We start from the raw sequence: 19,425 nt of genomic DNA, 5'->3' as shown, positions 1-19,425 counted from the left end.
GGTTATATCTAGTAAAGAGTTACATATACATGAAGTTTCCCAACACTCCTATACATATGCATAACCTGTCCCTTTGTGAACAGTCCTCCTTATCTCAGACCCCTTGATTAAAGTCCGAACCATGAGGTTGTTTTGATCTGGTTCTCGGGGTCCGAGAGGCTCCTGTTATCTGGAGGTCTAAGCGCAGCACAGGCACACTACATCACAAATATAGCACATATTCATTCTTAATCAATTGCTCTCTAATTTCTAATTCCAATGTTTCAGCTGCAGCAGACTTGCTCTCTTCCGGATCCACGGGTATTCTACTATTAACATTAATGTTCAAAGCCTGACAGACCCCATCCTCCGTGGACCCAAATATCAACCAAAATACATGGGGTCTTAAGGGTTCTTTTGGTCATTCTATCATATAATACTGGACCATTTTTAATTTACTCTTTCATTTTCTGGGGCCCCTATTGTTCCAATTTCTAATCATTATTCCTAATGGACTTTCTGGTAATTTGCTCCCTTTCTTCTGGTCCTTGGTCATCAATTCTGTCTGACCCATCTAGGAATTTTACTATGGCAATTCCCACAGCCCTTGGTTACCTTAGTAAGAGTGTCTTGCAGGAGGTTTAGGACCTTCCTTCACTGGCCAAGTCCCTCACGGGAGATTGTAACCATGGTTAGAAGACCTCCATCTGACACGAATCAGATGAACATATCTCACAATAGCATTCTACCAGCTATTAGGAAGAAAATTAACTCTGTCCTAACTGAAACCAGGACACCATGATATGGACCCATATTTGGAGCAGTTCTTGAGGAGGTGCTGCCTGTGGGAAGCCCGTGAAGGATCAGTTTTGGAAGGACTGTATCTCATGGAAGGGACCCCACATTGGAGCAAGGTAAGAGAGTGACTGTGAAGGAGTGGCAGAAACAAAGTTCTATAGGCTGACTGCAACCCCCATTCCCCAATTCCACTGCGCCACCTGGGGGGAGGAGGTAGTGAGAGAGGGAGTTAGGAGAATACAGTAACTCACTAACCTTTTAGCAAAGAATTTACTAACTTTTAGAAAAGGGGGAACTGAGAGAGGGAGTTAGGGGCAAGTAGAGATAGAGTGCTGACAGCATGAAGAAATTAATTAAAGCAAGAAGCCTTGGGCCCCTTTACCAAGATCAGTCTCCTAATAAGAGTGTGAGCCTATCTTAAGAAACTGGTAGAAACTGGTCCTGCGGATGGACAAGAGCCAAGGAGCAACTGAGTATGCGTGTTACATATGGAGTGGTAATTAGCGTCGGGAAAATGGTTGATATTAATAAAGAAGGGGGAGATTTGGGAATGTGGCCATGGGGGTTGGAAAGCCCCGTGGTTGAGATATCATTAGACTGTTAACGATGAGGCCATCAGGAATGTAAAAGAGTTTAGAGGGAACAAAGAAGGGTGATTCAGGAGACTCCATGAAGTCTCTTGGCTTGCTTGTTCTCCAGCCTGCTTGTTCTCCAGCTGTTAAGGCATGGAAGTTTCCGGGTGTTTGCTCTTGCTGTTATTTGCAAAGTTGTTTGACCAATGAAAAGTTGTTTTTGAAAAGGACTGCTGTGGGGAGAAGGGTATAAGAGGGGAGCCTGCCCTCAAGAGAAAAAGGGCAACGTGATGTGATGAAGTTATGTCATCAATAAAGAAGCAGAAAGAAGGAATGAAAAGGAACAGGCTAGCAGAACGGAGACCACGACGGGAACAGGCATGTTGATCACCTCATGAAGATAGGTTCTGCCAGACTCAGCAAATTGCTCAAAGAAGCTCGTACAGAAAGTCGCTGGAAATAGGCGCACCGGAGATGGAAAGAAGCTCAAGCTGAGAGAAGCGGACCTACGCACACAACCGCCCCTCACTGGTAAGCAGTTGTGCATTATGGAGAATCATACATCCTTAGGAACAAAGACTGTCCTGGTAACCTTACAGCTTATTCTCCTTATTAACGATCAGACGGTTTATGATCCTGAAATATGGGACCAAACTGAGGTCAAGGTGTGGGACTCTGCAACTAAAAATGACAAGGTTGCAGTGAGATTGCTTGGCATCTGGCGAGCAGTCTCTGAGGCCTTAAAGAGCCTTGTGGGACCACAGTCAGAAACGTGTGGTTTGCCAGATAGTGAGGGAGCTGCGGGCTCCTTTACTGATCCGACTGCTGCGCCATGGGCCCCTCTGCTGCTACAGCAAACTCAGGCCTTTGCTGTTGCGCCCCCTGCTGACCTGGACATGCCATTTGACCCAGGCCCTATTGGCCTTGAAAAGGAGATGGATATGCTTTTCTTCGATCTGGGAAGAACGGGATACATAAGGCCCAAAGACCGAGTTGCTTGACAACTTAAAGCAAGGCATATTGTTCAAATATTGAATATTATCCAGGAACATTTGTACATTCAGGACTGCCTCCATCAAGAAAGAAAGAAGGGTGATTGTTGTGGGAGACTCTATCCTTAGGGGAACAGAGGGCCCTATTTGTCGGCCTGACCGTACCCGTAGGGAAGTCTGCTGCCTTCCTGGGGCCAGGGTCAGGGACGTTGCCAGGAAGCTTCCCAACCTGGTACGCCCCTCTGATTATTATCCTCTTCTGATAGTCCAGGCGGGCAGTGACGACATTGAAGACAGAAGCCTGAAGGCAATCAAAAGAGACTTTAGGGGGCTGGGACGGTTAGTGGACGGAGCGGGAGTGCAGATAGTGTTTTCGTCCATCCCTACGTTGACAGGGAGGGGTACGGAGAGGACAAGGAAAGCCCACCTGTTAAACACATGGCTCCGGGGCTGGTGCCAACGCAGAAATCTTGGGTTTTTCGACCATGGGGCAGTTTATTCAGCACCTGGTCTGATGGCCGTAGACGGGTCCCTATCCTTTAGGGGAAAAAGGATCCTTGGCCAGGAGCTGGCGGGGCTCATTGATAGGGCTTTAAACTAGGTAAGAAGGGGGATGGGGGTGAAGTAAGGATTGTTGGAGCTGTGCCAGGGGGAACAATGGCTAGGTCGGGGAATAAGGTAATGGCCCAGCTGAAGTGCATCTACACCAATGCACGCAGCATGGGTAACAAACAGGAGGAGCTGGAAGCCATCGTGCAGCAGGCAGGCTACGACTTGGTTGCCATTACGGAAACGTGGTGGGACCAGTCTCATGACTGGAGTGCTGCGATGCCTGGCTATAGACTCTTCAGAAGGGACAGGCAGCACAGAAGGGGTGGCGGTGTGGCTCTCTATATTAGAGAGTCTTTCGATGTTGTAGAACTCGAGGCTAGGAATAACAAGATCAAGTCCCTTTGGGTTAGGATCGGCAGGGACAACAAGGCTAGTGTCCTGGTCGGGGTCTGCTATAGACCGCCGAACCAGGATGAGGAGACGGATGAGGAGTTCTACAGGCAGCTGACAGAAGTTGCGAAATCTTCAGCGCTTGTACTCGTGGGGGACTTCAACTTCCCTGACATATCCTGGAAGCACAACACAGCCCAGAGAAAGCAGTCTAGGAGGTTTCTGGAGAGTGTGGAAGATAGCTTCCTGACGCAGCTGGTTAGTGAACCTACCAGGGGTGGTGCCCCGCTAGACCTTCTCTTCACAAACAGAGAAGGACTGGTGGAGGATGTGATTGTCGGGAGCTGTCCTGGGCAGAGTGACCACGAAATGGTGGAGTTCACTATTCTTGGCGAGGCCAGGAAGGGAACCAGTAAAACCACTGTATTGGACTTTCGGAGGGCTGACTTTGGGCTGCTCAGGACACTAGTTGGTGGAATCCCTTGGGAGGCGGTTCTGAAGGGCAGAGGGGTCCAGGAAGGCTGGGCGCTCTTTAAGAGGCAAATCCTAATGGCGCAGGAGTGGTCTGTTCCCATGTGCCCAAAGATGAGCCAGCGGGGAAGAAGACCAGCCTGGCTCAACAGAGAACTGTGGCTTGAGCTTAGGAGAAAAAAGAGGGTTTATAATCTTTGGAAAAGTGGGCAGGCCACTAGGGAGGACTATAAGGATGTAGCGAGGCTGTGCAGGGACAAAATTAGGAAGGCCAAAGCTCATCTGGAGCTCAATCTGGCTACTGCCCTTAAAGATAACAAAAAACGCTTTTATAAATACATCAACACAAAAAGGAGGACTAAGGAGAATCTCCATCCTTTACTGGATGCGGGGGGAAACTTAGTTACAAGAGATGAGGAAAAGGCGGAGGTGCTCAATGCCTTCTTTGCCTCAGTCTTTAGCGGCAATACCGGTTGTTCTCTGGATACCCAGTACCCTGAGCTGGTGGAAGGGGATGGGGAGCAGGATGTGGCCCTCACCATTCACGAAGAACTGGTTGGTGAACTGGTACGGCACTTGGATGTGCACAAGTCGATGGGGCCGGATGGGATCCACCTGAGGATACTGAGAGAACTGGCAGAGGAGCTGGCCAAGCCCCTATCCATCATTTATCAGCAGTCCTGGCTATCGGGGGAGGTCCCAGCTGACTGGCGGCTAGCAAATGTGACGCCCATCTACAAGAAGGGCCGGAGGGCTGACCCGGAGAACTATAGGCCTGTCAGTTTGACCTCAGTACCAGGGAAGCTCATGGAGCAGATCCTCTTGGGAGTCATCATGCGGCACTTGAAGGGCAAGCAGGCGATCAGGCGCAGTAAGCATGGGTTTATGGAAGGCAGATCCTGCTTGATGAACCTGATCTCCTTCTATGACAAAGTGACGCGCTGGGTGGACGAGGGAAAGGCTGTGGATGTGGTCTACCTTGACTTCAGCAAGGCTTTTGACACCGTCTCCCACAGCATTCTCCTCAAGAAACTGGCTGCTCTTGGCTTGGACTGGCGCACGCTTCGTTGGGTTAGAAACTGGCTGGATAGCCAGGCCCAAAGAGTTGTGGTAAATGGAGTCAAGTCCAGTTGGAGGCCAGTCACTAGTGGTGTCCCCCAGGGCTCGGTGCTGGGGCCGGTCCTCTTTAACATCTTCATCAATGATCTGGACGAGGGGATTGAGTGCACCCTCAGTAAGTTTGCAGATGACACCAAGTTAGGTGCGTGTGTCGATCTGCTCGAGGGTAGGAAGGCTCTGCAGGAGGATCTGGATAGGCTGCACCGATGGGCTGAGGTCAACTGCATGAAGTTCAACAAGGCCAAGTGCCGGGTCCTGCACCTGGGGCGCAATAACCCCAAGCAGAGCTACAGTCTGGGAGATGAGTGGTTGGAGAGCTGCCAGGCAGAGAAGGACCTGGGAGTGATGGTGGACAGTCGGCTGAATATGAGCCAGCAGTGTGCTCAGGTGGCCAAGAAAGCCAACGGCATCCTGGCTTGTATCAGAAACAGTGTGACCAGCAGGGCTAGGGAGGTGATCGTCCCCCTGTACTCGGCTCTGGTGAGGCCGCACCTCGAGTACTGTGTTCGGTTTTGGGCCCCTCGCTACAAGAAGGACATCGAGGTGCTTGAGCGGGTCCAGAGAAGGGCGACGAAGCTAGTGAGGGGCCTGGAGAACAAGTCCTACGAGGAGCGGCTGAAGGAGCTGGGCTTGTTCAGCCTGGAGAAGAGGAGGCTCAGGGGCGACCTTATCGCTCTCTACAGATACCTTAAAGGAGGCTGTAGTGAGGTGGGGGTTGGCCTGTTCTCCCACGTGCCTGGTGACAGGACGAGGGGGAATGGGCTAAAGTTGCACCAGGGGAGTTTTAGGTTAGATGTTAGGAAGAATTTCTTTACTGAGAGGGTTGTTAGGCACTGGAACAGGCTGCCCAGGGAGGTGGTGGAGTCACCATCCCTGGAAGTCTTCAAAAGACGTTTAGATGTAGAGCTTAGTGATATGGTTTAGTGGGGACTGTTAGTGTTAGGTCAGAGGTTGGACTCGATGATCTTGAGGTCTCTTCCAACCTAGAAATTCTGTGATTCTGTGATTCTGTGATTTATCAAATAATGTAACAGAGTAGTTATAACACCTATCTGGGGACGAATAGTCTTTTTTGCATTGCAAGATACACCTCTCATAAAAAGAATGCTAGAGAGAAGCAGCACAGCCACCGCCGCCTCCATGGTTACGTCAGACGGGCTGCAGGGTTGTGATCTCCGCCCCTCTGCTATGTGCCAACTCGCCACACGGTGGCAGTCGTCTGCCGTTGTTCACTGACGCCTCTGGTCTCCCATAGCAACTCGATCCCGGATGTCCCGCGTCCCACCGCGATTCCTTTGTCCGGGTCGGTGCTTGGAGTTTCTCAATGTCTCTCAGGTATGTCGGCTTTTGTTAGGTCTCTCCGTGTCTCTCAGGGTTGTCCGTGTCTCTGAAGCGTCTCTCAGCGCTCTCCGTGCCTCCGAAGTCTCTCCGTGTGTCTCAGGTCTCAGCTTCTCTCAGCGTCTGTCGGGTCTCTCTCTCAGCGTCTGTCGGGTCTCTCTCTCAGCGTCTGTCGGGTCTCTCAGCCTGTCCGAGCGCCGTATGTTGCAGGAAGAACGGACGAAAGCACGACAGACACCAGTATGGTCAGGTCATGCTCCCCTTTAATTACCCGAATAGCCTAGCTTTTATAGTGAACTAAACAGAGGCGGATAGTGTCTCACACAAGATTATTGGTCAAAAGCACTCAGACAAACAACTGCAAGAAAACAACCCCCTTGTGATTAGCAGTCACATAGACCTTGTCCTTGAAGCCAGCTGCTGGTAACAATATTTTTCTAAATTCCTCAATTGGGCGATGTGGGAACACAGTCATGGGAACTTCTCATAGTCGTCCTGGTAGCTTGGTTTGCTCAGCTGCAGCAAGCCGTGGGATCTTTGCTGTTTCAAAAATCCCTCAACAGCACGTGTTTTACATGCTGCCCCCCCCTTTTTTGTTGGCTTTGCAGGATTGAAGAGAGAGTAGTTCAGACATACTGTATGAAGTATACTCCCTAATACTTGTACATAGTTTTTACTCAATTTGGTCAATGTGAATAACATTGACAATAACAATAGCATGTGATAACTTGCTTTCAAATTACATTGCTAGTTCAGAAGGAATTTTGTATTTACTAATAACTGAAGTAAATTGGTAATGGTTTTAGTCACCTCTAAATCAAATTCTGAAAGAAGGAAAAAAAAAAGCTTTAAGATTTAGCAAAGTGTGGTATTATTTTAGCCCGCAACTTGCTTTAATTTTGAGTATGTTTAAGTATTAGAAAAGGGTTTTAGAGAAATGACATTTAAAATGCAGTAATCATAGATTAGAAAACCTGCCTTATTAACACCAGCATTACAGCTAGAATCTGAGTTTAACTAAACTTTTTAAATTTCAGAAAGCCCTGTTAATCAAATAAAACCACTCCACCTCATCTCAAATTAGTTTAGGATGTAACTTTTGTACATATATATTTTAATTGTACAGATGTGAACTGATTTGGTATAACAGCAAAGAAAGTAATTAAAATAAGGCAAAAATAAACAGTACTGACAAAAAGTAGTCTTTTGTATCAGTAAGTACTCTCATGGTATATCTTAAAGCAAATAAACCATATTTCTATTGCATAATATAGTGCAGAAATTTGCAGAAGCCATTTAGGGTATAATGTGAGGTAAGAGAAGTTCTGAATCAGCATTAACAGTTATATTCCATGAGGCAATACTTTAATTATATTAAAGAGCATCTTAATTCTTGTGGTATAGTCTTGACAATTCTTGAATGTTGATTGAATATTTATTTTGGTAGAACTGTGAGGTTTTGTTACATTCTAGTGTTTCTGCCTCTTAACATGCTAAAAACACTGCTTTCTTCATTTGCTACTTAGACACTGAATAAAGTTCTGTTAGTGTGCTAAACTACAGAAATAGCTGCTGCTAAGTAAATGATGTAGATTTTCTATTTAAATATTTTTGTTGTAGGAACCTCAGGAGGTCAGTGTTTACTAGTTTTACTTTTTTTTTTTTTTTAATATATGCCTCTTTCCTGTTTTGAGTTTCCCTTTCTGAAGGATTCCGAGAGCAAACAAAAGCTGCTGATCAGCTGCTGAACCTAAGTTGTTAACAGAAAATTTATTTAAAATCAGTATAAATGTATCTCTTTGGCAGTTTTAAATTGCTGTTCAATTAGTGTTAGGTGAAGTAGAATCCTGTTTCTTTGTTTTCATTACACATTCAAGAAACAGCTCTTTTCATTTAGGAAAACAAAATTAGAATAGTTCGCTATTTTAACCACTGCAAGCAAAAAAATCAGTTTTGTATTTTTTTTTCCAAAGTTTATTTTCTAAATCAATGAATATGTATATTTTAAAAATATAAGGTAATTCTTATGCTTTAATTTATTGCTCCTTAGAGCTTGTACTTAAAATATCACTTTAGAAGGATGGGTTTAAAATTTAATCATTTTAATTTTTAAATGTTATGAAGTAGCATTATTTTTGTAACTAACAATATTGATACACATTTATTTTATTTTTATTAGGGTTTTTATGTTAGCATCAATCGTTATTACTTAAACTGCATATATTGTATAATAGTGAAATGTATATTCTAAAACTTCAAGTGGATTTCCTCCAGTGAAACTCATTGCTACTTAGAAATATTCAAATACTAGCTTTATCTCAGGTGAATACTCTTTTACCTTTTTTGTTCAGAATACATGCTTATAAAAATGTCTTAATTATTATCAGTTTAAGACAGTGCCTAATATGAAATACATAAACTTATTCTAAATTAACCTTCTACTGTGGGACAATAATGACTTGTGCTTCACCCATTTTATTCATATTGAATGTATTAACAGGTAAAGGTGCAAAAACATTCTTCCCTTGAAGAGAATGCATCCATATTCAAACAACTGAAATATTTCTGGAAAAAATGCTTTAAATGCAACACTATTGGAAATCTTTTATTTCAAATTTTGTCAAGGAAAGAAGTTGCAACTGAATGCTAATTGCCTCAATGCTCTTTCATGTGGATGATAGATGCATAAAGCTTCTATATAGGGTCTAAAGAATAACTTTTTATCTTAAAGGTTAAGCTCTACAATGAAATGACTGCTGTAGATTATAAAACATCCTGCAGTTATCTCAAACATTGATGTTTGTATATGTTTGTTATATATTACATAAGTATTTCCAGTAACTTCATCTTGAGTAAATAAAGCTCAATTAGTAGCTGGGCATTTCACTCACCTATGCATTCACAGAATCACAGAATTGTCTAGGTTGGAAGAGACCTCAAGATCATCGAGTCCAACCTCTGACCTAACACTAACAAGTGAAGTGACCGCGTCCTTGAAGCAGGGCCTCAACGAGCGTAGATGTTGTTTGGGAAGACAGATATTTTCACGAGAGCCCACCCCTCCCCTCGCCTTCCTTTTTCTACCTTTTATTGCTGAGTGTGACATCATATGTTATGGAATATCCCTTTGGTTTGTTTAGGTCAGCTGCCCTGGTGATGTTCCTTCATCACCTCTTGCCCACCCCCAGCCTGCTGGCTCCTGGGGGGTTTAGAGGGAGTCCTGATACTGTTGATTCAAAGATCGAAGCCGAAATTCCTTTAAGTGGTATATTCTTTATTGCAGCGCTGGATGCACGGGGGATCTCTCCACCTATCGTGCATACCCAAAGCGGAAAGCAGTCTTGAATTTATACAATCAATCTATCAATATTCTACAAGCGCCTATACATATGCATTACCTATCCCCGCCTTCCCTCGCTTCTCATGCTAATTAGCCTTTTGGCACCTTGCGCCTGCGTAGAGCCTCCCAAGAATTGTGGGCAGGGGTCTTTGGGACGTGGGCAGGGGTCTTTGGGAGGAAGACCCCGAGTCTTCCTCACAGTGTACTTTTCACCTTTGGTCAGGAATCTGCTGAATTGGCACGTTTCTTAATTGCGAGAGCTGGTTGTTGCCAATTCTTCCGTTTGTTGTATCTTTATAATGAATTCCAATGTCCAATTTTGAGATTTATAGTCCTTACATTTGTTTCTGTGTCCGTCTGCCGCTTCCTTATCATGAGTTCCAGTGTCTTGTTTCGAGATATACAGTCCATGTCTGGGGATTGTCCTTGCCTCCCCAATACCTCCCCAATACCTCCTTAATCAATCCCCCCTTTTCTTTTCCCATGCAAATTCTTTTGCATCAGATACTTTCATTATTTACAGTAACACAACAAAGCAGGCATCTAAACAACATGCACACAAATATTCCTAACACTACTAATGTGATTAGAGCAATGAACACTTGTTCCAACCATTGGAAGTTGGGCAACCAGGCGGTTAACTTATTCCATATTTCACTAAAACTCCATGAAAGATCATCTTTACTGATCTCATGTAGGACCCTTGTCTGCTTCCATATTTCTTCCAGGTCGGTAGAGATCCTTCCACTCTGATCTACATACATACAACAACTTGTATTTATTACTGTACAGACTCCCCCTTGAGCGGCCAGTAACAAGTCTAGGGCCATCCGATTTTGTAATACTACCTGTGATAAACTAGATATCTCTTCTTGTTGAGCCTTTATAGCATCCAGAGTTTTGTTTTCTAACTTCTCTATAATTGCAGAAATATTAACTATTGCCTTTTCCAATTCATTCACTCCTAACCATGGGATAAACCATCGAACAAAACTATGAAAAGCGGTGTGTCTCTCTATCAATGGATTGTTAATTTTTCGTCTAATTCTCCAGATATGATTTCTCAAGTAACCTCGAGGCACTACATCATGTACTGTCATACTGGGGACTACTGCTCCAAGAGTGCAAGTTCCCTTCCAGTTCTCGGGCAAGACCTTACGGGCTGTATCATTGCATAGCCAATACCACCCTTTTCCTTCTGGAACCGGCCAGCTGGTTGAATTTGCCCAGCCGCTAGTCGTACTAATATCAATTGTTCAATTACAAGATGTCTGATTTCCCACATAAGTAGTATCCGTATTTATACAATCCTGTTTTCCCATACCCTTAGGCGGGTTACACCTTTGTACACATACATAGTAAGATTCCAATGGCACGAAGCTACCAACTTCTAGTTCCAAAACTTCTTCATATTTTTGACCCCAAGATGTGTTTTCCCACAAATTCGTCCAAGGTAAGTTTGCAAGCAAGGGAATCCTGATTAACGATACACCCTTATTCCCATGCTGTGGCAGATGGGTGCATACCCAACAGTTTGTCTTATTAATTACTTGAGAAATTGTTTGTATCAGGGACAGGTGTAAGTTCTCATCCCAAACTGCCCACCCCGAATCTGACAACCACACCCCTGCAATCATTAGGATCTGGAAAACCATAATTTTGTTGGTCCAATTGGAGTGGTGGTCCATATCCTCGCCAGGGCCTTCTTCACCCTTGAATCGTGGATCCAAGCTGCTTGCTCCTTAATCTTAATGGCGGTGTGTGTTGTCAGTAATACCTGGTATGGTCCCGTCCACTTTCCTTCCGTTTTTCCTCTAGGGGTTGTCCTGAAAAAGTCTGTTGAGTGGTTGTAATGGCGTATCCTGCTTCCATCAGTATACCAAGATTCGTCAGCATCTTCTAAAAGTTCTTCCTTAAGATCGGGTCGATTAGAATACACAGTCTCCATTGTTTCTATACAATCATGGGTTATGGGTTGATCCAGAGTTCCACTGTCATTCCTAAAAAGGTTTGTAGCTCCTTTACCGTTTGAGGTTCTGGAGTCCGGCAAATGACTTCCTTATGTTCAGTTCCTAGTTCTCGTTGTCCTCCCGAAATTTCAAATCCCAGATAGGTCACACTTTGTTGAGCCAGCTGGACTTTCTGTCAAGAGACTTGATATCCATTTTAAACCCAGAAAATTAAGAAAACTTATAGTCCATTGAATACAGCTCCCTTTAGTCTCGGTAGCTATTAAGAGATCATCTACATATTGTAACAAAGCACCTTCAGTGTCCGGAGGCATCCATGTTTCGAGTTCCCTTGCTAATTGGTTTCCAAAAATAGTGGGGCTATTCTTGAATCCTTGAGGTAGTAATGTCCACGTAAGCTGTGTCTTTCTGCCTGAATTGGGATTTTCCCATTCAAAGGCAAATAGGTTTTGGCTTTCTGTGGCTAAGCCTAGGCAGAAGAAGGCGTCTTTTAAATCCAGTACGGTAAACCAGACTTGACTATTCTTTAATTTAGTCAGCAAAGTATAAGGGTTTGCCACTACTGGATGTATATCCTCAGTGATTTTACTTATGGCCCTCAAATCCTGAACTAACCTATAGCTTTTTCATCTGCCTTTTTAATTGGCAATATGGGTGTATTGTATTCTGATTCACATTCAATCAATAATCCATACTGTAAAAATTTATCAATTATCTCTTTAATTCCTTTCCTATCTTCTATCCTCAAAGGATATTACTTAACCTTAACGGGTTTCTCTCCTGGCTTTAATTTAATAATTATTGGGGTCACATTTTTAGCTCTTCCAGAGACTTCAGTGGCCCAAACTCCTGGATATACTTGATTTATGATCTCTAAGGGTATTTCACTTTTAGGGTCGATTTGTATTAGTGCCAGGCTTAACACATTTATTAGTTGTTCTTCTCCTATCCTTAATTCCATTTTCCTTTTTTTCGAAGATAATTTCTGCTTCTAATTGTTCTAACAGATCTCAACCTAATAGAGATTTTGGAGATCCAGGTAGATATAAAAACCTATGTATCCCCATTTGTTTCCTGTTATAAATGAGGTCTGAATTTTGTAATATTTATAAAACAAATATTTCTAAAAGGTATATAAAAGGCAAGTAAACAGCGCTGGGTGTGCAGGGAGTCTACGCTCCACCAACACGCACACACAAACATCAAACGTTCTAAATACATGTATACAGAACATTGCTTTACATAATAACCCGAGTATGCCTATACATACATACAATCAGGATAGGTAACAAACAATCCTTTGAGTTCCATAACTTAACAGTCCCCATTCTGCCAGCCTGTTCCTCTTCACTTCTTTTTCCTGCTTCTGTACCGATGTAACTTCATAGTGTTGCTTTTTTTTTTTTTTTTTTTTTTTAAAAGCAGGCTCCCCTCTAATACCCTTCTCTCCACAGCAGTTCTTTTCAAAACAACTGTTTAATTAGTCAAACAACTTTGAATGTAACAACAACAGCAAACACCCAGAAACATCCATGCCTTAACGGCTGGAGAACAAGAAACCACCTGGAGAACAAGAAACCCCAGACTGCATGGAGTCTCCTGAATCACCCTTCTTTGTTAATATCAACCATTTTCTCGACACGAATTACCACTCCATATATAACATTTCCCCAACTTGTATTTTAAAGGTTCACAAAAATAAGCCTTTTCGGTTACACCCTTTTACATTAACATAATCATTCCGTAAAGGCATTAATGCTTGATTTAGAACTGAATACGTTGCCCCATATCAATAAGAAATTTCACTTCCATTCCTCCCCTATCTTCATTATAATCAGTGGAGGATCCGCTAGGGTAGATTCCCCAGGTCCCCGTTATTCCTGTTGAAATCAGGGACCAATGATTACCCTAGAAAAAGGCTAGTCAATTTGTCCTCCGAAGCCAGGTCCAAACCGTTTTGTTTTATTTATTTATTTATTTATTTTCATTACATTTCAGAGTTGGTCCAAAAATTCCATAGGGGTTTCTTTTAGACCTTGTTGGAAGCATATTCTCAATTCCCAATTCATCCATATTTTAGTATTTACTTAGCCGTTCATAATTTTAGGGATGATTAGGGTCTCAGTGGGGTCGGTCAGGGGAATGCAGTTGTTCACAGTTCCCTGAGCGGTCCCATCGGTAATCTGAGCTCGCACATGAACTCAGGTTGTTTTAAGAGTTAACTGCTTTTCTGTTTCCATAACAACTCTCTCTCGGACCCATCATGATCTCTTTGCCCCAAAGGGCTAACACCCATGATTTTAAGATCTCTGCCTAGAGCAGAGGCAGAACTATTAACATTCCTACATCCTCTTTCCCTGCTCATTCAACTTCAAACACCTTTAACACTTTCAACAACCCTTTTAACACTTCCTTTATCTTTCTCCAGCCTGTACTTCTCTAATGCCAACATCAAAGGCTCAGTCAGGGGCCAACTTAATTCCGTACCTTTTCCCACCAAGATGCTGAAACAACATCAGTATACAACATTTCATCCTATTCTCCTTCTCAAAACCAACATTAACTGTAGCAAACAATATTTTATCAATGTTTTCCTGTTCACACTTCCACCGGCAGATCCTCCAATATCCTTCCAGTGACTCAAAACACATCCTAACGCACTTTTCTTAGGAATTTCACTGCTTACTCGCCCCCCCATTTTCCAGTTTACACTTTCAGAATACACGTGTTACTTACAAAAGCGTATCACAAAAACGTATCACTCACAAAATTACAGGCACGCAATATCTTTCAGTAGCGATGTCACAAAGCTACTATTACCAGCAATATTGCTAAAATCACAATAACAATAGTCAGAGTCAAATTCCACATGCGATAAGTCAGAAAACCGAACTGTGTAACACCATAACGATATCTTTCTTATAACAATGCCACGAACCTACTATTACCACCAGAAAAATAGCCAAAATCACAGTAACAATAACCAGAGTTAAATACCATACTCCATGAGTCAGAAAACCGAAATAAACAACACAATTCCAGATGGACCTTAAAGCGAGCTCTTTCCTTAAGGTCCCCAAATATACTTATGGTGCTTACCACAAAGTATATACCAAACACTGCCTCGCAGAAGATCACCTTCTGACTTACAGACAGTTCCAGATACAGATGGACCTCAGGGTCCCCAGATATACTTGTGGTACTAACCACAAAGTATATACCAAACACTGTCCTGCAGAAGTCACCTTCCGACTTACTGGACAGTCCCAGATGACCGGTCTACCAGAAAACCAAACCAGAATAAAGAATATACTCACTTACAATGATGGGGTCCTTGTCTGCCTCCGCAGTGATCCGGTGAGTCGAGGAGTCCCTCCGGGAAATCCCGGGGGTACCCTAGGGAGTCCTGTCCCCAGCGGGTCCTGCGGACCGGCAGAGAGGTAGTCCCATCTGGGGTGCCAGATTGATTCAAAGATCGAAGCCGAAATTCCTTTAAGTGGTATATTCTTTATTGCAGCGCTGGATGCACGGGGGATCTCTCCACCTATCGTGCATACCCAAAGCGGAAAGCAGTCTTGAATTTATACAATCAATCTATCAATATTCTACAAGCGCCTATACATATGCATTACCTATCCCCGCCTTCCCTCGCTTCTCATGCTAATTAGCCTTTTGGCACCTTGCGCCTGCGTAGAGCCTCCCAAGAATTGTGGGCAGGGGTCTTTGGGACGTGGGCAGGGGTCTTTGGGAGGAAGACCCCGAGTCTTCCTCACAGTGTACTTTTCACCTTTGGTCAGGAATCTGCTGAATTGGCACGTTTCTTAATTGCGAGAGCTGGTTGTTGCCAATTCTTCCGTTTGTTGTATCTTTATAATGAATTCCAATGTCCAATTTTGAGATTTATAGTCCTTACGTTTGTTTCTGTGTCCGTCTGCCGCTTCCTTATCATGAGTTCCAGTGTCTTGTTTCGAGATATACAGTCCATGTCTGGGGATTGTCCTTGCCTCCCCAATACCTCCCCAATACCTCCTTAATCACTGTGCCAGTATCACTCAGCAGTAGACACAACACTGGTGTGATACCAGTGCTGTTCTAGCTACAGGTGCAGAGCACAGCACTGTATGGGCTGCTGCAGGGAAAGTTAACTCCATCCCAGCCAGACCCAGTACAAGCAGGTAATAGTCTGGAGGCTGTATTATGCTTGAAAGCTTCCTGGTAACATCCCTGATCTGAGCCCTGGGGACGCAGCAATCTTCTCTGAGAAGAGGGTTTGGTCTGCACATGGGAGCCTCTGTTCCCTTCAGAAAGGGAGTCACCTATGACTACAACTTGCCACTGTTTCTTCACAGCACTGGTTTTGATGCCTCTTCTTCCATCTTCTCACATCCCTCATCTACCATACCAGAGCCTCATATCTATTCAGTAATGGAAGCTGAGTGGATGGACAGGGGATCCTCTTATGACTTACAACTCCCACAGGCGTGCTTGCTGTTGTCCTCCATCTCAGGGAGTAGCCTCAGGCACGCCTGAGAGCTGGGTGGTTGCATGAACTGCCAGGAGCTCTGTCAGGGTGGTTGTGTTAGTTCTACCAGGTTGCAGAGGAATGGAAGCAGAGGGTGTGGCTTTCTGTCAAGTGGTCACCATGTCTGTGCCTCCTTGCTGCCACAAACCTGACAGAATGTTGTTTAATACGTTGCTGTTGGTTGAGGAGGCCATCAGGGCTGCAGCCCAAGCCTGCTGGTGAGCAGAGCAGGCAGCAGCCCTCCTACTGCCAGAATGTGCTGCCCTTCTTGCATGCCCTTCTGCACAAACTGTCACACCCTCTCTGTCCCTGCTTACAAATACTGTTTGTGACACTCCCAGTCAGTTCTTGGAAAAACTTCTGTCTTAACTAGAATTAAGTACAGTTGACTGTTTGGATGACTTTGGTGTTGAGCAATCTGCATATAAAGTTCAAGAGTGAGGAATAATTATTTACATTTTTAAACTGAAAGGAAAACGTTTATAAAAAGGAATCATGCTTAAACTATGTATGCTGTGTATGAGCTGAACAGCTAAAGATACTGACAAAGATCTTTGTGCTTTATGCTACAATAAGAATAAAAAAAATGGCTTGTACTTGGGTCATTAACATTACAGAATTGTTTCAGTACATCTTTTCAAAATAGACTGATCTTTTAAAAGTGCAAATAAACTATTTGGTTAATGATTATATCTGTGGTGTGTATTATATTGCCTAGATTGCTTTAGTCTTTGATCAGAACCTTTGTTTTATAAAAAAATTACTACTTCAAACATTTTAAATACTAAGTATAAAACAATAAGCAAGAAACATTGAAGTAGAATGGGTGGGGAGTGGGTGCACTATCCGCTGATATAATAAAAAGATTTGGCCATCTGTTTTGATACGCATTGTAGAGAAGAGTTTAAAGGAGAATGATATGTCAGTTTTGCAGAGTTTTACGGGGAGCTGAAACCAAACGTGGAGGAAGCAGCAGTCACATAATCTCAGAAGTCCACTTTGAGTTTAGGTAAAGATTACTTAGTGGTAGCAGGCTGGAAAGTCATATAGCACACAGGTGTTTACACCCCAATAGTGATTAAGAGCAGATATTATAGACGTGGACCATAGATAGCTTTCAAAGCGAAATAATACAGTACATAAACTGTATATATAAAATCAAGCAAATCACTAAAAGTAGTAATATTATAAATAAGCTGCAGAGGATCACAGAATTGTAGGGGTTGGAAGGGACCTCGAAAGATCATCGGGTCCAACCCCCTTGCCAAAGTAGGTTCCTTAGAGCAGGCTGCCCAGATAGGCGTCCAGATGGGCCTTGAATATCTCCAGAGAAGGAGACCCCACAACCTCCCTGGGCAACCTGTTCCAGTGCTCCGTCACCCTCACCGTGAAGTTCTTTCGCATGGTGGTGCAGAACTTCCTGTGCTCTATCTTGTGGCCATTGCCCCTTGTCCTTTCCCCACAAACCACTGAAAAGAGGTTGGCCAAATCCCTCTGTCTCCCACACCTCAGGTATTTATACACATTGATGAGATCCCCTCTCAATCTTCTTTTCTCCAGGCTGAACAGACCCAGGTCTCTCAGCCTTTCCTCATAAGGAAGATGCTCCAGGCCCTGTATCATCTTTGTGGCCCTCCGCTGAACTCTTTCCAGGAGATCCCTGTCTTTTTTGTACCCAGGAGCCCAGAACTGGATACAGTACTCCAGGTGAGGCCTGACCAGGGCAGAGTAGAGGGGGAGGATTACCTCTCTTGACCTGCTGGCCACACTCCTTTTAATGCCCGCCAGGATCCCATTGGCCCTCTTGGCCACGAGGGCACACTGCTGGCTCATGGTCAGCCTGTCATCCACCAGGACCCCCAGGTCCTTCTCCTCAGAGCTCCCCTCCACCAGGTCGTCCCCCAGCCCGTACTGATACATGCGGTTGTTCCTTCCCAGGTGCAGGACTCTACACTTGCTGTTATTAAACCTCATTTGGTTTCTTCCTGCCCATCTCTAGCCTGTCGAGGTCTCGCTGAATGGCAGCGCAGCCTTCTGGCGTGTCAGCCCCTCCTCCCAGCTTTGTGTCATTGGTGTACTTGCTGAGGGCAGACACTATTCCCTCATCAAGGTCATCGATGAAGATGTTGAACAAGACCGGACCCAGCACCGACCCCTGGGGAACACTGCTAGCCACAGGTATCCACCTGGACTCTGCGCCGCCGATCACCACCCTCTGAGCTCAGCCAGTCAGCCAGTTCTCAACCCACCTTACTGTCCACTCCTCTATCCCACACTTTCTCAGCTTTGCCATCAGGATGTCATGGGAGACAGTATCAAAAGCTTTGCTAAAGTCAAGGTAGATGACATCCACCACTCTCCCCCCATCTACCCAGCTGGTGATGCCATCATAAAAAGCAACGAGGTAAAGCGCTGCATAAAGAATCCCCTGCCTTCACTGAACATGGTTGAAACAGGTGTTAGTGAATACTTGGAAACTTGTGTCAATCAGAATGATAAAGGCTTGCATAGAAATGTTTTCATGTAAGGGTCCCATGGTAGACAGTCACAACGAATATCTTGCTAGAGAACAGATAAAAGTCAGAAACCACCATATTACTTTCTGGTTGTATGTGAAAAAGATGTTACCTTATATATTTATGCATAGATGAATGAGAATCAAATAAACACGCTGTTCCTGTAAACATCCAATGCTGAATTCAAGAGAACTTGGTCATTTAAGCCATGATCACAGAAATTCTTTAACACCTTGTCCTGATTTTGGCTGGGATAGAATTAGTTTTCTTCCTAGTAGCTGGTAGGATGCTGTGTTTTAGTTTAGGATGAAAATAGTGCTGATAATGCACCCATGTTTTAGTTGTTGCAGAGCGGGGCTTACACTAAGCCAAGGACTTTTCTGCTTCTCATTTGCCATGCCAATTAATAGGCTGGGGGAGCACAAGAAGCCAGGAAGGGACACAACCAGGACAGCTGATACAAACAGACCAAAGGAATATTCATACGTCATGCTCAGCAATAATTCGGGGGGAGGAGATGGCTGGTGGGAGAGAGCTGACCCTCGGTGGTATCACTTGCTCCTATAGTCACAAAGAAACAATGGAAGCAGAAGCCAGCCCAGATACTAGGAGGAAAATTAACTCTATCCTAACTGAAACCAGGACACCAGCTCATTTAGTAACGGAAGAAGCTTCTCCTAAGAGGGAGCAGGAGGAAGAAATAGAAGAGGCAGACTGCTCTGCAGTATGGCCATCACAAGAAGAGGAGGGGGAGTGAGAAAATAAGTCAGAAATCACCCAATTCCTATCCCTGAGTGATCTGCAAAATATGCAAAAGATTTCAGTCATCGTCCAGGAGACTACATTGTCAGGTGGCTACTCTGATG

The 19,425-nt window shown here is 44.1% G+C and overlaps 1 long non-coding RNA gene across 1 annotated transcript in view; it reads right to left on the bottom strand.

The window, feature by feature from the left end:
* LOC140000599 (uncharacterized) overlaps positions 1-17,165 on the bottom strand; it is a 50,760-nt gene extending 33,595 nt beyond the window's left edge. Inside the window, exon 1 of the long non-coding RNA XR_011805653.1 lies at positions 13,085-17,165. This is a non-coding gene — a long non-coding RNA (uncharacterized lncRNA). The remainder of the gene's footprint in view (positions 1-13,084) is intronic.
* Between the last annotated feature and the right edge of the window lie 2,260 nt (positions 17,166-19,425).

This window comes from Anas platyrhynchos, chromosome W (assembly GCF_047663525.1).
Source record: "Anas platyrhynchos isolate ZD024472 breed Pekin duck chromosome W, IASCAAS_PekinDuck_T2T, whole genome shotgun sequence".
Lineage (NCBI taxonomy): Eukaryota > Metazoa > Chordata > Aves > Anseriformes > Anatidae > Anas > Anas platyrhynchos.
The sequence above is the reverse complement of the archived record's forward strand: the minus strand, read 5'-3'. Positions and strand labels throughout refer to the sequence as shown.